Here is a 23,541-nt window from a genome sequence, read left to right as displayed (position 1 = left end):
ACTCTGATAAGGCTCATCTCTGCATGATGACCATTTCCCCATGGTTGCAAGGATGTCATCTGCAGAGTATACACTTTAGCACCTCCCTTGGCCACAGAGCTAACGCGATCACGGCAGAATTATATACAACTGGCCAGAAGGTGGATAGGGAGCAGCTGGAATCTCAGCAGAGGGTCAGAGATCCTCTCTCCCCACTCCTATGGACGAACATCAGCAAGCAGAGAGCCGATCTTGTGGGGCTCCTGTGAGTAGTCACAGAGTGCTCTCAAGAGGATGATGGCTGGAATGCTCGGGGGAGCACTCTACCACATCCTTAAATACATCAATGTGCACAGTGGCCCAGAAGGCAGAAGCAGGGTGACCCATGGGAGAGCAGATCCCTGGGGGGAGGGGGAGGGTTAGAACACCTGCTCTTCTACGTCACAGACTCCTCAGAGCAAAAGGATACTTTCTTCTCAGAAGGGAAGCAAAGAAAACTCATCCAACACCAGAAAAGACTTCCAGATATTTCCCCAACGATTTAGAGAGCTATGTTTATTTCTGAGCTTGTAAGGGAATGTGGGGTGAGGATGGACACATAGGTTCTTGCAGGTCTCCCACCTTTCTCGGTGATATGAATGACGGCTCAAAAGAAAGAACAACACTCTCCCAACTGGTCGAAAGCAACAGGCTCACATCCAAACCTTCTCATGCCTACACCCTCCACCGGTGGATCTGACCAAGAATTCAAAAAGCTTGCAGAGTAGAACATCAACTGACACGCCATCCTTGTTGGGGGTGCTGTTCCTAAGGCTTCTGGGGAAAACTAGGGTACAGCCTTTGTGGATAGGCAGCATATCTAGCTGCTCAACCCTGGGACACCCCAAGAAGCAACAAGACTGTACATTTTGGTTCAGAGGCGAAGGAAGCCGCTTCTTCCTCTACCACTCACTAGACAATGCAGCTTCCATTACGGAGCCCCACATGCAGACTGGAGGCTCACAGGAATCTGTTACTGAACAGCTTGGTGACCAGCTCTTACAGGCACATTTGACTCCTCCCCAGACTGCCAGTTACCTAAGACCAGAGAGAGAGAGAGAGATCTGGTAAAGAAAGAGACCTTACACTTGCATTTTCTTGGTTTTCACTTTGTTTTGGGTTAGGTCTCATGTAGCTAAGACTGAACTAACAGTATGAACTTCTGATCATCCTGCTCAGTGGTGAGAAGGCAAGTGAGCATGGCCATACATGCTGCTACACAGTTTTGGGGAGCAAACTCACAGCTTCATACATGATAGAAACCACTCTACCAATTGAGCTACATACGTTCCCAGGCTCATCTTCAATGCATGTAATCCATATGATTTAATTCACTCAATTCAGAGAAAGCTAAGGGATGAGGAGCGGGGCAGCAGTCAGACAGGTACAGGAGCAGTAGCTGAAGGCTTACATCTGGCCCACAGGTAAGCAGCAGAGAGATTAGACTTGCTGTGAACTTCTGAAAACTCAAAGCCCACCCCCAGTGACATACATCCTCTAACAAGGCCACATCTCGCTTACAGTTTCATCAACTAGGGGCCAAGCATTCAAATATATGAACCTATGAGGGCCATTCTCATTCAAACCAACACACTTAGCTTCATCACTCATAATATGAGGACTATACCAAATATAAGGTGGTACTGGCAAGTCGTGGCCCAGACTAATGCCAGCGGGGCACCTGTTTCTGTTAGTAAAGTTCATGGGACACAGCCACATCCTTTTGTGGTCTCTGGCTGCTTTCATGCCACTAAAGCAAGGCTGAGCAGTTGTGACAGAGATCTTTGAACCATAAAACCTCAAATATGTGCAACCCGCTCCTCCTAATAGAGTGTGCCAGTCTGTGCTCCCAAGAACAAGTGAGCTGACATGCCTGCACCGAGCAAAACACTCAGCAGCAATCACTACGATCCGGTCCAGGAAAACTCATCAGCTCTCCTGTCTCCACACTGCTGCTGCCTGACCCATTCGGGGCTTCCTTGGCTCTACTCCAGGGCCTGCCCTTCCATGAAATCACTCTTAGTTTCCTGATCCAAACGCCAAGTCCCCAGCACCAGACGTGGGCAACCACCACATCTGGCCCATCTTCGCATGTCTGGCAGAGCCTCTCAGAGAAGTTGGCACATGGCAGGAGGCCATTCTGTGCCTGCTGGCTTAACCTGAATGGAATGAAAAAGAGCAGGTCTTGGGAAGGTGATTACCCACGCAAACTGAGGATGTGGGCTCTTGGTGAGTCTTCAAGCCAGAATTTCTTTATAAGTTAAAAAGAGGTAAGGAAGCTGGAAAGACGGCTCAGATTAAGGACACTGGCTGCTCTTCCAGAGGCTGGGGGGGGGGGCATTAGATTACTAACACCCATATAGTGACTTAACAACCATCTGCTACACAACCTCAGCTCCAGGGAGTCCAAGCCCCTCCTCTGGCCTCTGCAGGCACTGCATACAAATAGCGCACATATATACAGGTAGGCAAAGCACACAGGTACATTAGAAATGTTTTGTAAAGAGGAGGGAATAGGTATAATGGCTATTCTTGGTTGTCAACTTTACTATATCTGGAATTAGCTAAAACCCAAGTAGCCGGGTACACCTGAGAGGGATTTTCCTTGAAGTGGGAAGTCCCACCCCAAATCTGAATCTTGTGAGGTCCACCTTTGATCTGGGCCACACCTCCTGCTGGCAGCCTATATAAGGACATAGACGAAGAAAGCCGTTGCCTGCTTGCCCTTACTCCTACTGGCAAATTCATTCCTTCTCTGGCATTAGGGCCTATTTCTCGTTCTTTGAGATCCCAGCATCTACTGAAGAACAGCTGAGACATCCTTCCTCCTGGACTGAACAACTACTGGGATCCTAGACTTTCTATCAGGAGATAGCCATTGTTGAGCCTGTAAGACACTCTAATAAATCCCATGTATGTATGTATGTATGTATGTATGTATGCATGTATATAGATGATACATGAGATAGATGATAGACAGATGATAGAGATAGATAGATAGATAGATAGATAGATAGATAGATAGATAGATAGATAGATAGGATAGCTATATTAAAGGGAAACTAGCCCACTGAGCATGAGACTTCAGCAGGCCTTGACCTTCTCCCCTGCAGCCAGGTGGTAGTGGCACATGCCTTTGATTCCAGCTCTCAAGGAGGCAGAGGCAGGTGGATCTCTGCGAGTTCGAGGCCAGTCTAGTCTAAAGAGTGAGTTCCAGGACACCCAGAGCTGTTATACAGAGAAATTCTGTCTTGTGGCATGGAGGGAGAGGAGAATCTGGCTGTAGGCAGGCAAGTTTGTAAAGTATTTTCTTAATTAGTGATTGGTATGGGAGGGCCACTAATGTGGATGGGGGACACCCTGGCTGTTGGTCTCAGGTTGAGCAAGCCATAGGGAGCAAGCCAGTAAGCAGCACCCCTCCATGGCTTCTGCATCATCTCCTGCCTCCAGGTTCCTGCCTTTGTTTGAGTTCCCACCCTGACTTCCTTCCATGCTGGACTATGATGTGAAGGTGTAAGGCAAATAAACCCTTTCCTCCCCACCTTGCTTTGGTCATGGCATTTCATCACAGCAACAGAGCCCCTAACTATCCATCCCTGGCCCACTCCTTGGCTTCAACAATTCTGCAACACCGGCTTAAAGTGTGTTTGAAAGTTTTCAAGCCGGGGAGAGAACCTGAGGCCTGGGTAGCCAAAACCGTGTCTCCAAGGCTCTCCTTCTTCCAAACTATGGGACTTGGAAGCCACTGCTGCTTTGCGCAGACATTCAATAATCCTTGCTTGGCCCCAAAAGGGGACCTTTGAGTTTTCAACACAGCAAAGTTTTAGTGGGAAAGAAAGCAGAAAACCACCATCCCCAGTTGGATTGCAAATCATCAAACTAGTCCAAGGTAAAATGGCCCCAGGACAGTCTCACACTGGTGCCCAAGCACACATCACTTCTCCAGGTCACTGACCTCCATTTCCCCAACCCTTTACTCAAAGATTCTGCATGCACAGGTGACATTTCTAGAGAAGCTGCTGTCAAAGTAAACAGGAGACGGAAGGGGAGGAGGAAGGCCCAGGCAGCAAACGGGGGCTTTCTACAGTCCCTGGCAGGATTCCAGAGCCAAGTTCATTTGCCCCTCGCTCCATATCAGTCTCCGTAGTTGGAGTTGAAACCCAAAAGGGAGGTTTTTGACAATCAGTGAAGTCAAGGATCTGATTACCAGACGACACTGGCACTGTGTCTCCACGTTTGAACTGCAGTTAGCTCTCAAGTGAGGGGAGGCTGTTTTGTAATGAGGAATCCCACAAAACAAACAAACAAACAAACACACACACACACACACACACACACACACAAAAAGGGCTGGAGAGATGGCTCAGAGGTTAAGAGCATTGCCTGCTCTTCCAAAGGTCCTGAGTTCAATTCCCAGCAACCACATGGTGGCTCACAACCATCTGTAATGGGGTCTGGTGCCCTCTTCTGGCCTGCAGGCATACACACAGACAGAATATTGTATACATAATAAATAAATATAAAAAAAAAAAAACTGCACCAGCAGAGCAAGAATAGAGGCATGGGGAGCAGGCTAGAAATACAAGCTGGGGCTTCCGACAGAAGGCAGGGTACCAAGAGAGCTATTCCTGGGAACTGGGGTAAGAGGTGTCTTGGAAGGAAATACCAACACTGAGCCTGGTGATCGGACAGAGCAGTCATCTGACATCTGCAGCTGCTTCCTGCGCGTTCGCTGTGAAGGAGAAGCTGTTGTCTGGCTTTGGGTCAAGACTTTGGTCACACTATCAAGAATACATGTTTCCCTTGCCTTAGTACTGTGCAGTCAGTCAAGAGTCTTGGCTCTGATTACCCTGCGTGACGAAAATGATGGCGTACCAGCTGATGGGGTGATCTCACAGGTTTTGACTATAGCAAGGCCAATGCTTAAAGGGAATAAAAATGCGAATTTCTTACCCAGGGTAAGGGTGACACATGCATTTCTGCACCGCCAGCCGAACAGAGAGAAAGGGGTTGAGCAGAGAGAAGCATGATCTTCTGTTTGGGGCTGTGCAGCACAGCGGAGCTGGGCCAGAACACCAGCTCTGCTCCTCGGTTGCCCATTCGAGTTCATTTCTGCCCACTGTTCTTAGAGCACCCTGGTGCCCAAGCTCCACTCCCATCCTGGACATGTGATACATCACTCTATTCTCTCAAATCTAGAATGTCTGCAGCCTTGGATGGGCATGTGAACCAGGCCCAGCTACATTTAACCTTCCCAGTTGTGGGTCCTTCGGTGGATCTTGTACCCTGTGGGTCTCAGCTGCCACACAGGTACCTCAGACACTTGATGAAATCACATATATAACCAGCTAACAGTGTCAGTGTCTGGAACCCTGTACTTTAAATACAACGCTGTTGTTAATACTCAAGTCAGATGCTGGGCTTTTGAGGAAATGCCATTTCTGGTGGCAGCAAGAGGCACCTCTTCCAGAACCTCTCATTTTTTTAGCTACTCAATTGTCAATCTTTCCAAAGAGATTACACTGAGAACTATAACAGAGCCTGTTTTTAATTGCCACAACTTCCCCTTTTCTTGGCTACCCAGGGGCATCACTCCAAACACAAGGTTGTTGTGATGTACCCTGGGATGCCCCTAGGACCCTTTAAGTTGGACAGACTCTCCTTTAAAGACTGGCAGTCTTTGAACATCATATATCACCAGCAGCCTGGTAGGTAGAGGCCTACCATCCCAGCAGTGGGGAGGCAGAAACAGGAAGACAATTTGAGGCTAACCTGAGCTATATAGTGGCCTATCTCAGAAAAAAAAAAAGAGCAGGAGTTGCTCAGTGTCTTGACATAACTTAGCCTCAAGGAAAACACAGAGGTGGGGAGACCCTATGGACCTTAGGGCTGATTTAAAGGCTTGACTCCTATACTGAGAGGACCCCACCATAAAGCTGGACTGGAGAAGCACTGAGATTGACTGGGTTCTCTGTACCTCCCGACTTGAGCACAGGTGCACCCTACTGCCAGCCTCTGTTCCTGGGGTACACCGAATAGAGCCAGCAAGTAGCACCGGCATGCATCCCTGTCTGGACTCAGAAGAAGGCAGCAGGTATAGGGTGGCACCCACTGGGTTCCCCCTCTTACCTGCAGCAATCTTGCCTACATCACCACCAAATACATTTACTCCCAACACCCACCACCGTGCATGCCTTACTTCCCAAGGGACTGCATGCAAACCACGGAGCAAGGCACTGGAGTGGCATGGCTGTGTGTTAATGTTGACTTTAGTCTGTCACCAAGAGCTGGGCTTTACCTGAGGGCTGCACGTGTGCCTCGGTGCACTGAGCAAACACACCATATGGACACTTGGCAAGCGAGGGATTCCTTTGTTCTCATCTTGCCTTTGAGGAAGGTATCATTTCTCCCAAACTAAGACACTAAGACCTTGTGACAGTGAACTTTTATTGTCAACTGATCTGGAATCATCTAGAAGACACCTGTGAAGATCATCCCACAGGGAATTAGCTAAGGAAGAAAGAGCCACCCTGAACGTGGACAATACCATACTATGGCCTGGCGTTTCAGGTTGAATGAGAAGGAAAAAAGGAGAAAGCAAACAGAATGCCTGCATCCATCTCCCTCTGTTGGAATTTATAATAAAATAGTCCCACAATAGCCCATATCTAGTACCCAAGACCACACCCAAAGTGGGCCAGCATCCCAAAGGCCATTGGCTGAAGGAGTTCCCATAGCATCCCTCTGCTTCCTGGCCGTGGACCCCCAGGTGACCAGCCACTCGGACTTCCACCATCACCATTCCCATAGTCAAAAGACCCTTCTTTCAAGTTGCTTTCTGGTGGGTATTTGGTTGCACTCTGAGAAAAACTACTAGCATAAAAATCAAGGATTTCCCCAGTGCAGAAGAGAGAGGGCAGTGGTGGCTGGGGTGCCTAAGGGCCTGGCACCATTTGTGAGGGGCTCACATTGAAGCCACAGGCCACAGGGGGTCACGACGTGTCATGGCAGTGTGGGAAAAGCTGTGAGAGGGGGTGGTTGCACAATAGCCATCACAGCGCCACCCGTCCCTGGGAAAGGGGCTAGACACTTGTCACTGCATACTGACAGACCTATCTGCACAGGGACGCTGACACTTCCCATGTCACCAAGGAATCAAGCAAACATAATTTCACAATGGCATCAGGAGAACAAGAATAAAATGCCACCGTAACACACGGCACCTTGGCAGGGCTGTGCTCAGGGGTGAAGTCCCCCTTGTTCTTCCCGTCGGTGGGGCCAGGCTGACTTGGGACACTGTGCAGAGACTGCTGAGGTTGGGCCTGGGAAGGCCCCAGAGCCACACAATTGCAGCATTGTATGCTGGGAACATGAACAAGCTACAGGTGAGTGTACACAGTGACTCCACAAGTTTGGAAACCCTGCCTTTGGAAATAAATAAGTAAATAAATAAACATACAAAGCCAGGCTGCTGAAGGTGTTGGGAGGGACTGGCCACATCTCAAGGATGAACATGTGGGTGTCTGCTTCCTCCACCCCCTAGTTAATCCACAGGCAATGCCCAGGATCATCCTCCCTACACTTTGCTCTCCCACAGCGCCTGCTGCTCTGCGCCACACTCCCCAGGATTCAAAGCGCTGGCCCACTCACTCACCCGAGCACAGCCACCAAGGTATCAGGGGCACATGCCTCTACCCAGCCCTGCTGTGTGCCAGTCCTGACTGTCGTCTCATCTGCAACCCTCCCCACTGCAGGAGGAGCGGTGGGCAGGAAGTCTAGTTGGCTAGCCTGAACTTTCTGAACACCTGAAAGGCTTCCTGGCACACTGAGCAGGAGATCGTTAAACTGATGTTCAATAAGTAACTGCCCTGTGTCTCCATCAGATTGACTGGGGTTGTGATCACTAGGAAAACACGCCTTTGTGTGTGTGTATATGAAGGAATTTTCAGAATGGTTTAGACGAAGAGGGAAGAGGCTCTGAATATGGACAGCATTATTCCATGGGCTGGGGTCCTGGACTGAATAATACGGAGACTGTGAGCTGAACCGGGTCAATTACTCTCTGCTTCCTGACCTGGATACAATGTGTCCAACTGCCTCCTGCTCCTGCCCTAGAGAGCTGTACCCTCCATTGTGAGCCCAAATACATGCTTTCTCTCTGAAGCTGTCTGTCAGCTACTTAGTCACAGCCATGAGAAAAGTAACCAATATAAAACAGGAAGAAAAAAATCAATCAAGAACAGGCTCTGAAAGTCATGCTCACTCCGGGCTCGGGCAGCCAATAGCAAGTAAAACTCTGGTTGACGCAGGAAGTTCAAAGGTAAACTGAGTCTCCACATCTCCCAGGGCCTCCTGGGACAGGCAAAGAAGGCTACATAAGGATGGATGCTGGAATTCTTAGTGGATACTTCTTAATAAAATCAGGTCCCTCATCGACCTTAGGCTGCAGGTAAGAACAACAAAGTCCAGTGGCTCAGAGAGCCAAGTGTCACCAAACAGAGCTTTCCAAGTATCAGCTCCCTCTTCCTCCATCCACAGGGTGCCAAGTTATTTGGGTGATTCTCCCTCACCCGCCATTGTGATGTAAAGGTTGGGATCAAGTCCTCCCAGCAGGTGGCTAGGGCAGCTGCTGAGGAGCAGCAGACTCCTCCCTTGAACAAACACCAACGGACCTTTCTGGCAGGGCGGCCACACCTAAGGGTGGTGAGAACCCAGACATAGTGCAAACCTTTCTGTCTTCTACCAGACTGTCAGGCAGGAGATTAGCTCTGGGAGGAGCTGATAAATGAGACCCCCAAAAAGGAGAGATAAAGAACAATAGAAGACAGGGGTGCACTCCAGCTGGGTCAGCTTAAACTGGCTTCAGGGAATTCCTTATCAGAAGAGCAGGTGCAGAGTGCTTTCCCCAGTGCACTTTTCAGCCACAGGCTTACTTAAATCCCTACGAATGGCCTTAATCCTTATGCACTGACTTGGACTGAATTCTAGGTACCATGGTCTTCCTAGAAAAAATATGCCCCTTTCCTTGAAAGTACCTGGAAGAGAGGCCAACAGGGATAGGAGATATAAACCCCAAGCCTACCAGGCCACCACTGCTAGGCTCACCCCACTTTTCTAAAGAGACAGCTCAGTGGTTAAGAGCATTTGTTGCTCTTGCAGAGGACCCAGGTTTGGTTCCCAGCACCCACATGTCAGCTCACAACCATCCTTAACTCCAGTTCCAGGGGACCTAGCACCTTCTTCTGGACTTTATGGGTTCTCAGTGCACATACGTGCATGCAGATAAAACATCTATACACATAAAATAAAGTTTTTGAAATTTTTTAAAAAGAAAGCATGCTTGCTATATCATGGCTTTGCAGGCCCTCCTCCTTTTAGTTGCAAAGTAATTTATGGTTCTACCTAATGTCTGCCTCAGTGCCCCTTGGCACCTAGCCCAGGCCAAGGTAGAGCACGTGATATAAAGCCCCCCCCAATCTGTTAACAGCAGACTCCCCCTTTGCTCTATGAATTTGAAGGGAAGGCTCTCTTGCCCCTATAAGGTCACCTTATGGCTGCCTATGGTCATGATACTGTTGTCTCTCCTGATACCCCAGGGACTGAAGAGTTAGTTAATTTCTTCCTTCAGGGCCCCTGTCATGTTATACATCTTTCCCAGTGAAGCTGCTCCTTGGATCTGAAGGCCTGCTCTCCTGCTTCAGGACCCCATTTTGAAGTAATTCTGAAGGGTTATCTCAGGTCAGCTCCTTCCCAGGAAGCAGCATTTTATTTATTTTGAAAAAAAATATTAGATCAATTTATTTTATGTGCAAAAACGTTTTGTCTGCACACCTGTATGCACACCAGAAAAATGCATCAGATGCCTGGAACATGGTTATGAGCCGCCATGTGGATTCTGGACACTAAACCTGGGTCCCTTGCAAGCACTCTTAAACCACTAAGCCATCCCTCTATCCCTTCAATTTAAGTTGTAACATACTTTTAAAACTGAAAGGCTTGATACTGATGCTTTGTGACCTTAGGTGAATCATGACTCCATGAATCTCAGTTTCCCCATCTGTATAGTGGGATAATAGTCTTAAATTACACATGGCAAGGGCTGCTTCATCATGTGTAAGGTACCTAACACAGAACTTGGACCTTTAACTTCTAGTTCCTCTTCTTGGTTGCCATCCTTCAGCTCATAAATGTCGAGGGTTCCCTCCCCCCCCCCCCCCCCCGTGTCCCTCAGCAGGTGTTCCCGGTGGACAAAGGCCTGCAGTCCGGGGGGGGGGGTAGGGGTGTTCTTCTACTGGGGGAGTCTTCTCTAGCCCCCATTCCTGCAAATGCATACTCTAATCCTGCTCACATCCTGGCTGGAAAGCCAGCGGCAGCCCACTTAACACCTGACAGAACTTTTTACTTCATCCACGTGGCCAGCAGTTAGGAGTCTAGCCAGAGTAAAAAGCAAATCTGCATCTCAAATACCAGGGCACCACGGACTCCACAGGCAACCCCAGCCCCAGAGTGACTTACTGGGGAGGGGGCCGTGAGCTGGAGATGGACGTGCAGAGAAGGTGCGGGAGGAACACTGGGGAATGTTCAGATCTATCAGAGTGTGGAATAAGACATCAGTGGAATGGGGGGTTGGGATGCATGGGTGAGGTAGAAGACTTGGTTGCCCTTCACTTGCTAAATCTCAAAGTCCCTCAAAACAAGTTATTTCACGTACATTAAGCCAGCCAGTCATGGAAGAGATGTCCGGAAGGCACTTTGCTGAGAGGCACTTTCCATGCTTGTAGGACCCACCTGATCACACATGTCAAGAGCACAGTTTAAAAAGAACAGTGACGGAGGAAGGTAAAATTTTTCTGAGACCTTCGGGAACTGGCTCACTTAGACATTATTCTAAAATCATAAACGTTTACAATTAAGTTACATTTTAAGGTGGTAATGAACGTTTACAATTAAGTTACATTTTAAGGTGGTAATGAAAACTCAGAGCCCATTATTTCACAAGACTTACTGTTTTTGAAGTTCCTGGGGTCAGCAGCAGGTGCTGCTGCTCTCCTGGCTGAGTGGGAGGATTCACCCTGAGGGAGCCCGGCAAGGGCTGCCCACAAGGCATCTTCCTTGAAAGCCAAGTGTGGGCGGCGGTGGAGTGAACGAACACAGGTGGGGCGGAAAGGAGGTGAGTTATTGTTTTCCCTCCTCCCACCCCAAGAGGGAGATTTGTCTTGTAGATGAAGAGTATGAATATGCAAACACAAGGGAGAGGAAACTAGGAGGAAAGGCTTCGCATGAGAATTCTGGGAGGGAGGCGGGGCTTGGGACTGCCAGCCGGAAGGGGATACTGTGTGATTGGGGCAAAATGGAGGGTACCCCAACCAGTCAGGTTCTTCCCAACCTACTCTTTCCTGGACAATCTTTCCCAGGATCTGTGTGTCTTCCCCGGTTTTCTAGGGCAAGCAGAGGATTTAGGAATAACAAGAGAGATGCCAAGTTCTGCTTCTCAGTGCATAAAGCACAGAAAGAACAAGTCAAAGCCGTGGTCAGGTTATTCCTGGTTCCGGTCCTGGGATCCACTGGGTGCACGGTGAGCTTGTAACTGCCCTCTGCAGCTCCACTGTGCCTGGAGAAGGGAGAGATCCCTCCTGGCCGATGCTTCTCAAGTCTCAGCCTCGGCACTGGTCTCCTTTGCTCTTCCCGACTCCTGCACTGACTGCCACCTCTGAGGCACGCCAAGGGGCCTGCTCAGGTGCACCTCATCCCCTCCATTGGCCTTGGCTCTGGCCCTTCCTGCCTTGGGTAACCAAACCTCACCTAACCCTTGTTCCTTCCCATCTGGGCTGAGAAGTCTGAAGAGGCACGGGAGTTCTCTCCCCAGCTAGCATTTGCATTTCCAGCTCCACCTGGGCTTTAGCATAGGGAGGGTGTGTGTGAGGGAGGGTGTATCTGGAGAGCCTGCCAGGAGTGGTTTTTGTTTTGTCCTTTTACAAAAGGTTTTTGTTTTGTTGTTCAATTTTCTTAAGCTGATTTTTTTTTTTTAGTATCTCATGTGCATGGGTGTTCTGTTTGAATGTGTGTCCATGACTACGTATGTGCTTGGTGTGGAAGCCAGGAAAGTGCGTCGGATCCCCTAAAACTGGAGTTGGGTTGTGAGCCGCCATGTGGGTCCTGGGGAATCAAACCCAGGTCCTTCGGAAGAGCAGCCATTTCTCCAGGCCCATAACTTTTTAAGGGCCACACAGACACCAGGCAGGTGTATAGGGCTGATTAAAATTTCCGACTGCCAGCCTAAAGCATGTTTCCACTCGAAAACCCTGAGTGGCGGTTGGTGGTTTAAGGAAAGATTGATGCACCCAGACTGCTGCAGGTAAAGCGAGTCCAGAGAGGCGCTGGGGCACAGGGCAAAGGCAAGCCAGTAGGGTCCTCTTTAGTTTCACCCAGAAAAAAAAAAAGTGGAAGCTAGATTGCTTATAGCCCAGAAATATGATATGCGTGCATGTGCATTATATTTATATATGTGCATACGCACACAAATTCAGATCATTTTACCTGAGGGATGTATCATCCATTAACAGCAGTTCATGAACCATTTTGAGATGCTCAGGTACAGATGTTTCAAGCCCAAAGCACTTGGTTAGGAGAGCCGGCGTGGCATGATGAAGTTATTCTGAAATTCACGAACTCTCAAGCATATGTGAGTGACATGCAGGGAACTCTACATGTGGAGTGTGACCTGAAACCCAGAGTCAAATCCTGGCTTCAGATTCTTCATACACCCAGGGCAGGCCAGTCACACACACCCTTCCAACTCCTCCTGCTCTGAGGCTCAGGTCAACAGCACTGGAAGTCAACAGCCAAGCATGGCCGCTAGCACGAGGGTGGTAAAGGACCAGGACACCTCTCAGGAAGGTACTGCCAGACTCCAGAAGGTCTGACGCTGTCCTCAGGGGTCTGAGTACCACATGTTGCTCATCAGAGAGATCCAGCACCTGCCTGAGAGTCACACTCCCGTGTTGTGGGTGGGAAAGTTGTGTGGAAGTAATTTTAAAAACTCTGGGCTCAGTGGTTAAGAGCACTGACTGCTCTGCCAGAGGACCTGGGTTCAATTCCCAGCATCCACATGGCAGCTCACAACTGACTGTAATTCCAGTTCCAGAGTATTCAACAAACATGGCAAAACACCAATGTTCATAAAATGAAAATACATAAATTAAAACAAGGAAACAAGCAAAAACCTTTGGACTGCAGACAGTTCCCAGCAGTGGCTGGCACTGCACTACCCTAGGAACACATCCCACTCTCCTTCCCCACATGGGAGGAGCCTCATGCCTTTCCCAGCAACTCCACAGCTAAGAGACTTGTGCCCTGGGCCATTCTCCAGCCCAGATGTCAGAGCTCCCAGGCCTGGAGGGACCAGGTTGCTATGTTTTGTATTTTTCACAATAGGCTTTTACCAGGAAGAAGAGCTGTCCCCTACCCCAGTGGACAGGGCGGCCCTGGACACAAAAGGGAGGTTTACACAGCTTACTATTTATTCTAGAGTCCTGGAAGGCAGCCCCGATGGCGTCATCTCAGGAATAATAGAGTCCTCGCAACAGAGCTGTGTCTACCTCCCATCTACAGAACTCACACAATCTACCCCTAGCCATGTTGGAAAACAGAGAGGGAGCCTGTGTGTGTCCCATGGAATAGATAAGGGCACTGGAGTCAGCACAATCAGCATCAACACCACAGGCCAAGTCTTCTAGTTTGGTCCATACACCATCACGTCACAAGGGAATTACAGGAGTCAACTTGGCTCATGCTGATAGCCAAGACGGAGAGATATTTCTAGAGGAAACTTCTGGAAGTATGCGGTATCTAGGAAATGGGGAAACTGACTCCCCTGCCTATCCAGGCTCAGCAGGGGATGGAAATCCCCACCCATGCACACTGGTTGTGTTTGTCAAGGCTCAAAACACATTAATAGCCTCCTCTTTGTGAAGTCTATTTTTAACACTCTACCTCAAAAGAAATTCATTCCACAGGGCATGAGTCTGGAGCTCAGGAGTCAAGTAATATAACTCCAAGAGATGTTTACTGCTGTGCCTACATAGTGTTAGATACCTAAAGTCAAGGGAACGCGTTCCCAGCTCCCTGGCAACCTTGTTGCTTTGATGAGTCAGCACATCAGGAGGATGGAACAAGAAGATGGAAAAGGTTGGCAAGATGCCTTAACCAGCAAAGGCACTTGCTGTGCTTGTCTGGTGAAAGGAGTTCAATCCCTGGGACACACAAAAGCAGGAGATGCTGACTCCATGGAGATTTTCATTGCGCCGAGTCAGGGCCTCAGCACAGCAGGGTGGTCCCAAACCTGTGTCAGAGGTCTTCCCTTACATCACTCATATTCCTGCAACACAGTGTCTGCTCACTAGGCAGATGCTGTAGGGGTTCAACATTTGACAGTGCACCGTGGTAAGGCCAGTTATACACAGCAATCGCTGAGCACACTGGAACGCCACTCCTCCCCCAAACAAGGCTTGCCACCTTCAGATGCTAAAGCTGTCCCAAGAAGTTGGGCTTGAGGCTTGCTGCAGAGAGGTTAGGGAAGCTTGGGGAAGGACACACTACATCATTTCTAAAGAATAAGCTAAGGATAAGCTCCCAGAGATGGGGCAATAGCCTCTGACCACTCTCTCAGACCCTATCAAAGTGACCCTTCTGCTTGCTAGATCATACTGCCATGCTGCCCACGTCCAAGACTGCTGTCAGCCCTGCGTGGCATGAGTCATCTGAATGCTAAGGAGGTACTGGAGAAAAAGTGCATCTTGCCTCGTTGCTCTGTGAATACACAGAGATTGTGAAGAACCCATAGATTCTTCACAAGTGGGAAGCTAGGTTGTACTGACCAGGGGCAGAAGAGGCTGTAGTACCCTTTATGAAATATGCCAGGGTCACAGCTGAGCAGGTATGGTACATGCCTTTAATCCCAGCACTCAAGAGACAGAGCCAGGAGGATATGAGTTCGAGGCCAGCCTGGTCTACAGAGTGAGGTCCAGGACAGCCAGGGTTACACAGAGAAACCGGGGATCGGGGAGAGGGAGTGGAGAATGCCAGTGTCTGAAGATGTAGGAACTCCTTCCAGCTCCCCTTCAAACCCACAACAGAAGCCCTCTGGACTACCCCCTGACACGTCCAAACCTTGACACAAAGCCCATCTTTCTCCCCTTTGCACCTGCCGAGGCCCCATTAAGAAGCCAGATGGAAATGGCCACTCCTGCTGCCATGGTGACCCTGTTCATCTGGTCTCCGGTGGCCCCTGACCACCAATAACTTTCAGACAGACCCTTCACCATCTGCTCTAAAAATACATACCTAACCTTCCTGCCACCAGGACACATGGCACAGAAAGCACCAGGGAGAGGGTAGAAGAGAGAGACCTCAGAGAACTCACAGCCTCACACAGGAGGGATGATAAATAGGAACCATCTCTAAACAAAAGCCCAACTCAAACAAGCTTTACCGGCTCTCCCCAGGGGCCCTGCCAGCGTCCCTCCCTTGCTCACCACTTTATAATGGTCACAGGAGTCCCGACTTTGGTCCCGGGCAGGGACCCAAACGTTGATGCTTATAGGCATAACTGGCCCCCTATGGCAGGCAGTAGTAGGATCCTCAGTAGTCAGTAGTCCGTGCCCTCTCTAGGGGAGTTCAGTTCAAAGCAGTGTGGAGGCGTGTGAAGCCTCAGAGGTTAATTTTAGCTGTGGTCAGATTTCCTTACACGGGCCACCTCCTGAACAGCCGCAGCTTATGTTACCCCAACCCATGGGGCGGCCTCCTGGCCCCCTGCCCTGGCTCCTTGCTGCAGAGATTCCTGTACCTCCATCACCCCCACCAGATTCTCTTCACCCTCTAAAATAATCCAGCTCTTTGTGCTTACATTTTCTTGACACATTCAGGGGAAATACATCACAGTTTCTTTGGCTGCACCAAGCAAACAAACCTGAGGAGTCCCACCCCCTGGGGCCATCCTTGGCAAAGATGACCTTGGAAGCTCAGGCTGAGCAAACTTCACCAAAGTCTACAGACTTCCAGCTTCTGCATGGAGGTTTCCAAGCTCTCCCAGATCACAGGGTACCCCCACGTCTCTCGTCTTTTGCCTAACACCCCATTTCTTGCCCTTCATTTCATTAGGGCAGCTGCACACTTCAATCCTGCAAAGAACTGGTTCAACTTTTGCAGAGATTTTGACAAAGCGATGGGCGCCTTAGCACGGTTGCTGGCCCCACGGGTTTAAGCAATGGACAAAAGCAGACTCCAGGAGGAGAGTTAACAGAAGCACGTATTCTCAGCTCTCACAACCTGTCAAACTCTGAGACAGGGGCATGGCAGTTTACCGACCTAGTCTGTCCTATAGGATGCTGGTCTCCTCGAAACGGCCTTGTCTCAATGTAAGCGAGAATATGGAAAAATCACACCAATCTAGAGTGGCCTCTTGTGACCTACAAACAAGTATCTTGGAGACAAAACCTCTAACTTGTGATGTTTAAGATGGGCATGGAGGCCATGTCCAGAACCTATACTAAGTAGGGTACAGTGCAGTCTTTGCCTGCCTAAGCCCCCACCCCTCCATACTCTCCAGGGCATCTTTAGGCCCCTCCTACATAGATTCAGGTACTCTTCCATTAGAGGATGGAGAATAAGAAAGCACTTTCCCAAGGTGCTATTGGTCCAAGAGTAAAAAAATGGTAATAAATAAATACACAAACTGGGATCGGAGAATCTGTGCTGTGAAGGAAATTCAATAGAGAGAGGCAGGCTGATGTGTTAGGACACATCCAGGGGCTGAAGAGACGGCTCAGAGGTTAAGAACAAATATTGCTCTTGCGGAAGACCTGGGTTTGTGTCTTAGCACCTACACCAGGTGACTCACAACTGCCTTCTGGCCTTCGCAGATACCTTCATGAATATGGTACATGTAAACCCATGGAGGTTTACAAACACATACACACAAAATAAAATAAATAAATGTAAAAAAAAAAAACCACCATCACCACCACCAACAACAGAGAAACAGAAGGCTGAGAGATGGCTCAGTGATTAAGAGCACTTGCTGCTCTTCCAGTGGGTCCAGAGTTGATTCCCAGAACCCGCATTGCAGCTCACAACCACTTGTGACTTCGATCCTAGAGGACCTGATGTTCTTTTCTAGGTACCAGACAAACAAGTGGTAGACAGACATACATGCAGGTAAAATATCCATACATATAAAATTAAAATTTGAAAACAGGAGAGTAGGGAGGATAGCCTCTCCATGTAGGTGACATTTCTATGGAGATGACATTTGATTAACAGGAAGGGGACAACCCTGCCGAGACTGGGCAGTGATTTTCTGGAGGCAACAGAGCAGTGTGCCATGGCAGCCTGCTGAATCAAGAACTCTCCGAGCAGGGTTGGAGGAGGGGGCGTGGGTACAGACAGGTGGTTCTTATGCACTTGTGTATGGGAAGAACAAAGCTGGGAGAAGAGCATTCTAGATGGAGAATTCCACAGACAACACAACTCTGCAATCCCTGGCCACTAGCCCAGGACCTAGCACATACTGGGAATTCAATGCATGTTTCTTGCCTGTCTGCCAGGCTGGGAGCCCCAGTCCTCAGGAGCCCAGATAAAAATCACCAAACGATAATAATCATGAAAATGATTTAAGTATCCTTAAAACTTCAGCATAAGCACACACACCCAAAAAGGCAGAGAATAACATCTTTTAGAATTCCAGGTGGCTGGAGGAAAGCTCTCTTTAGTATCAGAAGCTGCCAGCCGCTAACACTGACTATTCCCAATCTAATAAAACTTGGCATCTCAAAGTTGTCAATTAGATTCCCTGTAAAAGGCTAAATGTGCTGGCCTTCTGCTTCCTAGTTCTGAAACCCAATGAGAACGCCATTAGTGTGTGGCAGCTGGGATAATCATTTAATTAATCTTTCCCACTCAGGAAGCAATCTTCCCTGCCGCAACCCAGTGACTTGTAAATCAGCATCGCCTTCATTGTGATCAGAAAGACAGAGCAAACACCGGCCCTCAGCAGACCAAATTGGAGCCAATTTCCTGATGGGACCTGAGTGATACTTTAAATGGGTGCTGCCACCTCTGGCCCCTGGCCTCCACCACAGTCACCCGCATGGCTCCACCCCATGGTAAAGAATAGAAAGAGAGGAACTTCCTACAGAGGAACCCCTAAGACACAAAGTGTCAGGATGAATGACATTTTGTAAGCATTTAAAAAATGGTGTGTAGGAAGAATTAGAAATATCATGTATTTTCTTCTGTTCTTCCCCTTATTGCTGTGTGTCTACCCACTCATTCAACAAATACTTTTTATTTATTAGATGCTTACTTTGCACCTTCACTGGGGACAGGAAGAGATACAAAAGGGTCGTGCGGCTTGTTGTTTTGAGGGAGTGACAGATATTAACAAGGAGGTCAAACACGGAAATTACAGAAAGACGTTCAAGGGCAATTGTGACGAAGACGATAAATATGAAGTATTTAGAGCCACCAGAGCCTTGTTGGGAGACGTAGGCCTGTCTAGAACTTTCTAAAATTCAGACTTCCAGCCCCCAGGGGGTTGTTTCCATCATATTCAGGGGTACTGATAATCCTAACAAAATGTTAGCATCACAGAGTGGAAAGCTACCGCACACAGCGGTAGAAGCTGGGAGAGCCTGTGAGGCAGTGGGTTAGAGCTGGTGACTGTAGAAATTTCTAAACTAAACCGTAGTAGAGTTCGTTAGTAAGGCTACATAGTATACAACTCTAAGTAATGTTTATTTAATACAGATATTTATAGATGTTTCTTTACACAGGGAAGTAGACACACACACAAATACACCCAAATATCCTTGTCTGTCACCTCAAGGGATCTAAGCACAATGCCATCCAGTAGCAGTGTGTATCTATCTTAGCACCAGACTTTGATTTCTAACACCATGCTGAGAGAGAGAGAGAGAGAGAGAGAGAGAGAGAGAGAGAAAGAACCAGAACTTTTTACAAAGATGGATGATGTCATGCACTGGGACAAGGTGTTTCCATAAAAGGCTGGGGTTTGTTCTAACCCCAAAGGTAACACTGTATCTCCACCCCAAAACACAGCAAAGGGCCATGTCATGCCAAAAGGGTCAGAAGTCAGATGAACAAGTTCCTAATGGTTAGAGTCAGCCTGGCTCAGCACACCTTCTAGAAGAAGAAAGCAGCATTAGCTTATAAAAGACAGTGAGAAATGAAGAGGCAAGGGTTCAGACTGATAACAAATGGGAACAGGAAAACACCTCATGTAAGAAGACTTCCAAATTCGTGGAAATCAGCATTCTTTGTCAAGGATGTATGTGGGCCACACAGAGGACGCCATGGGAAAAAAGAAAAAGAGAACCTTCTCTGAGAAGTATCAAGGGCTGGAGAGATGGCTCAGAGGTTAAGAGCACTGACTGCTCTTCCGGAGGTCCTCAGTTCAATTCTCAGCAACCACATGGTAGCTCACAACCATCTGTAATGAGATCTGGTGCCCTCTTCTGGCCTGCAGGCATACATGCAGACAGAATACTGTGTACATAATAAATAAATAAATAATTCTTAAAAAAAAAAAAAAGAAGTATCAAAATACTATCTAGCCAGGTGATCCAGGCCAGCACAGGCACCAAATCAAGATGACAGAACATCCCTCACTGTTAATTGAGGTTTTCCTGTCCCAAACCCATGATCCTCATCTAACTGTGAGAAAGTCTAGCACTGTGAGAAAGTCTAGCATATCCCAGCTGACAGCTATCAGAAGATTCGCTACAGCAGTGGTTCTCAACATGTGGGGCTGACCTCTTTGGAGGTTGAATGACCAGGTCACAGGGGTCACCTGAGGTCATCGGAAAACACAGATATTTACACTAAGTAGCAACAAATAGTTTTATGGTTAGGGTCACCACAACATGAGGGACTGTATTAAAGGGTTACAGCTTTAGGGAGGTTGGGAGCCACTGCTCTACAGAATATCTGGTGTGGTGTGGTATAGTATAAGGTGATTCGGTATGATGCGGTGTGGTGTGGTGTGGTACAGCGCGGTGAGGTGTGGCGCAGTGTGGTATGGTGTGGTGAGGTGAGGTGTGGTGTGGCACAGTGTGGTGTGGTGCAGTGTGGTGCGGTGTGGCACGGTGTGGTGAAGTGAGGTGAGGTGAGGTGGTGAAGCCCTCCAGTCCCAGTGGTCATCCAGAGGTGAAAGCAAGAGAATCAGGAGTCAAAGCCAGTGTGGGCTATATGAGACCCTATCTAAAAATCAAACAAATTAAACTAAAAAAAGAGATACCATAATATTCTTGGAAACTATCAAGGTTATCCAAAAAGAAAAAAAAAAAAAAAAGTCTAAGAAACTGTCAAGGCCCAAAAGTGTCTAAGAACACCTAGCTATTAAATTAAATTTAACATGATATCCCAGGAGAGAGCCCTGAGTAGACAAAGGGCAATGGATTAGAAACAAGAAAATCTACAAGAAAAAGAAAAGTGTTATATACTATTAACTTGGGCTGGAGAGAGGTTAAGAGTACTGGTTGCTCTTCCAGAGGTCCTGAGTTCAATTCCCAGCAACCACATGGTGGTTCTTGACCATCTATAGTGGGATCTGATGCCTGCTTCTGGCATAAAATTATACATGCAGATAGATCACTTACATACATTAAACAAATAAATAAATAAATCTTTTAAATATATATATATATATATATATATATATATATATATATATACTATTAACTTGTAAGGTCTACAGCATGTTGTTTTCTGTTCCATATTCACAACTTTTCTATAAAGCTGAATCTATTATTTTTAAATCATTTGTAACTATGGGGGTGTGGGTGTGGGTGTGTACATTGCCTGTGGAGGCCAGAAGAGGCGTCAGATCCTGTGAAGCTGGAGTTAGAGGTAACTGTGGGCTACCTGGTAAGAATACTGGGAGCCAAATGCACGCCCTCCGTAAGAGCTGTATACATTCGTAACAGGCCAAGCCATCTCTCCAGCTCTCAAAATCTAATCGTAAATTAAAAGTTAATTAGCTCTACCTGGTGATCCAGGCCTTAAATTTCAGCACTCTAGGACAGCTGAAGGAGGAGGGTTGACACAAATTGGAAGTCCAGTCTGGCTTGCAAAGTTCAAGGTAGTCGGGGCTGCACAGTGATCCTACGTCTCCAAATCATAACAACGACAACAACAACAGTAGAATAGCAACGAAGAGGCTAAATCTATTGTAAGCTGAAACGCAGCCAGCTGTGGTGGTGCACGCCTGTGTTCCCAGAACTCTGCAGGCCGAGGTCTACTACTAAACGTTGAGATCTGAGCTACACAGCAAGACTCCTTCTGTTGCAAACAAACAAGCAAACAAAACCAACAACAAAAAGGTTATTTTAAAAAAAACTTCAAAGTTCCATATTGGCTATAATGTACAGTCAGGGTTGAAATCCAGTTCTTCTTTAGCAAGATTAGCAAAGGGATTTAGGTATTTCAAGGCACGGTGCTGGCTGGGTGTTTTGATTTGAGATCACAGGGTTTCAGAAGATCCTTACGTTAGTAAACACACGAACACACAATGTGCGTGAGTCTATGTATACAGGTTTACACACCCTGGTCATTATGTACTAGAGACCCCGCCCACAGGGGGGTGAATTTCCCAGAATGCTCATTAGTAGTTGTTCAGTAAGATAAAAGGAACTCACACGCACAAAAAAAGCCATTCAGAACTGCAGGTTTTACTTTGATCCATTCAAAGGGGCCATGAAAGAACTATTTGTGCCCAAAGAATAAGTATGGGGAATCTCCCCAGTTAACAACCCCAAACCTGAGATTCAAAAGATCTCATTTATTCTTAAGGCAAGAATCCACATTCAGTTCTTTCTCACCTTTAAAAGACAGAAATCAAGATGCCTGGAATTCCCTCACACTGACCAGGCCAAAACTCAGTGCAAGACATCGCAATGAAAAATGTGTACTGCCAGACATTAGGACCTAAGGACGTCTGTGCTGCAGTCACAGAAATGAGTGAACGTTCCAATAGCCCGTTATCTAAAGATTTAAAAGACTCCCCCATATAAAGATCCCCTTCTCACGCCATATAAAGGCTATATCGACATATTCATATAGATAGGATGCATACACACATCTTTATATGGAAGGAGGAAACAGAAGCCAATTTTGCCAGCAATAGGAGGTAGCACTTCATTCTCTGGGCTATGCTGATTCTTAACAGGCAATTAGAAGACAATTATTTTTTAAATTCCTGCCGTAGCTTTGTTTCCCATTAAGGTGGGGGCTCTTTCTACAAATTGCTTTTGCCAAAGATAACAAAATCACATCTCTTTTCTTTTCTATAAACAAAAGAAAAGATAATAAAGTGACAAATTAATTTCCTCCGACATGATAAAACTAATGAAATCACCCTGTGTGGGCCATCTGCTTCATGGATACAAACTGAACGGCATTTTCCACTGCCTGGTAACTTGCTTAATTCAGTTAGTCCTTACTACTCTGCTTTTGTTCTAGTTCTCAATGGGACCATCTCCCTGGCGACTTCCAGACACGGGAGCTGCCCAGCCAGGGGAGGGAGACACATGGGATGGTGGTGCCACCCCTCTCCAGCTGGCCGTCCACCGGTGAATGGAGTCTTCAGGAGGGTAGCTAAGATGGCTAGACTTTTAACAGAACTAAACTGCATGACGGGAACTGTAGAGCTCTTCCTAGATGCCACCCACTAGGCCAGGTGTATGCATTTGCCATGTTTAGCCCTCCTGATCTTAGAGTTGCTTTCCGTGACTGGTCTTGTCTGGCTCACAGGGACTCTGAGGTCAAAGTCAAAGGTCTCTATTCTATGCCAGCACCATACTGGCTAGCTTGGCGACCATCAACCACTATGAAAAAAGCTCAACATCCCAGAGTGAGTATGTCTAAGTGTTGGCTTAAACTTGAAGCACCTAGACAACTGATCGAAGTGTGGGACAAAGGGGAGATTTCAGCATTCCAGAAACACAGGAAGGAGAATCCCACAGCTTTCTCCTGTCCCCACAAGTGGAAGACAGGCATAGAAGGAGGTACGAGTGTGGAGAGAGCCTTATCACAGCAGAACACTGGGTTGCTCTCATACCCTCTGCTCACACACTCGAACTAGGGGGTCACTGAGCTGAGAGGAATGTCCCTGTACTCAGAGATGCCGTGTCTAGGGGTTGATTCCTGTGGCGAACATCTGGAAGGAGAGAGAGTAACGTGGCTGATGGCTTCAGGGATACGGCCAGGATCCTCTGACAGAATGTAATTGGCCAATGCTCTCACAGTGGGATAGGAGGAAAGTATCTCCTTGGAGAGAGAGTGTGAACTGGGATACATCAGGAGAAAGAGCTGGCTTCTGAGAGAGCAGAAAACCAGCTCTAGTGAGCATAATCCAAGGACACACCTTTCCCTCTCTGTGGTCTCCATGGAGACACAGGGAGAAGGTTTAGTGCTCCCACCTTCCCTCTGTAGGTTCTGACCACAAAT

At 47.7% G+C, this 23,541-nt stretch overlaps 1 protein-coding gene across 10 annotated transcripts in view; it reads right to left on the bottom strand.

Moving 5' to 3' along the window:
- Nav2 (neuron navigator 2) overlaps window positions 1–23,541 on the bottom strand; it is a 635,485-nt gene that overhangs the window by 242,109 nt on the left and 369,835 nt on the right. The gene's annotated exons all lie outside the window — the stretch shown is intronic.

Source organism: Chionomys nivalis, chromosome 23, assembly GCF_950005125.1.
Source record: "Chionomys nivalis chromosome 23, mChiNiv1.1, whole genome shotgun sequence".
NCBI lineage: Eukaryota > Metazoa > Chordata > Mammalia > Rodentia > Cricetidae > Chionomys > Chionomys nivalis.
The sequence above is the reverse complement of the archived record's forward strand: the minus strand, read 5'-3'. Positions and strand labels throughout refer to the sequence as shown.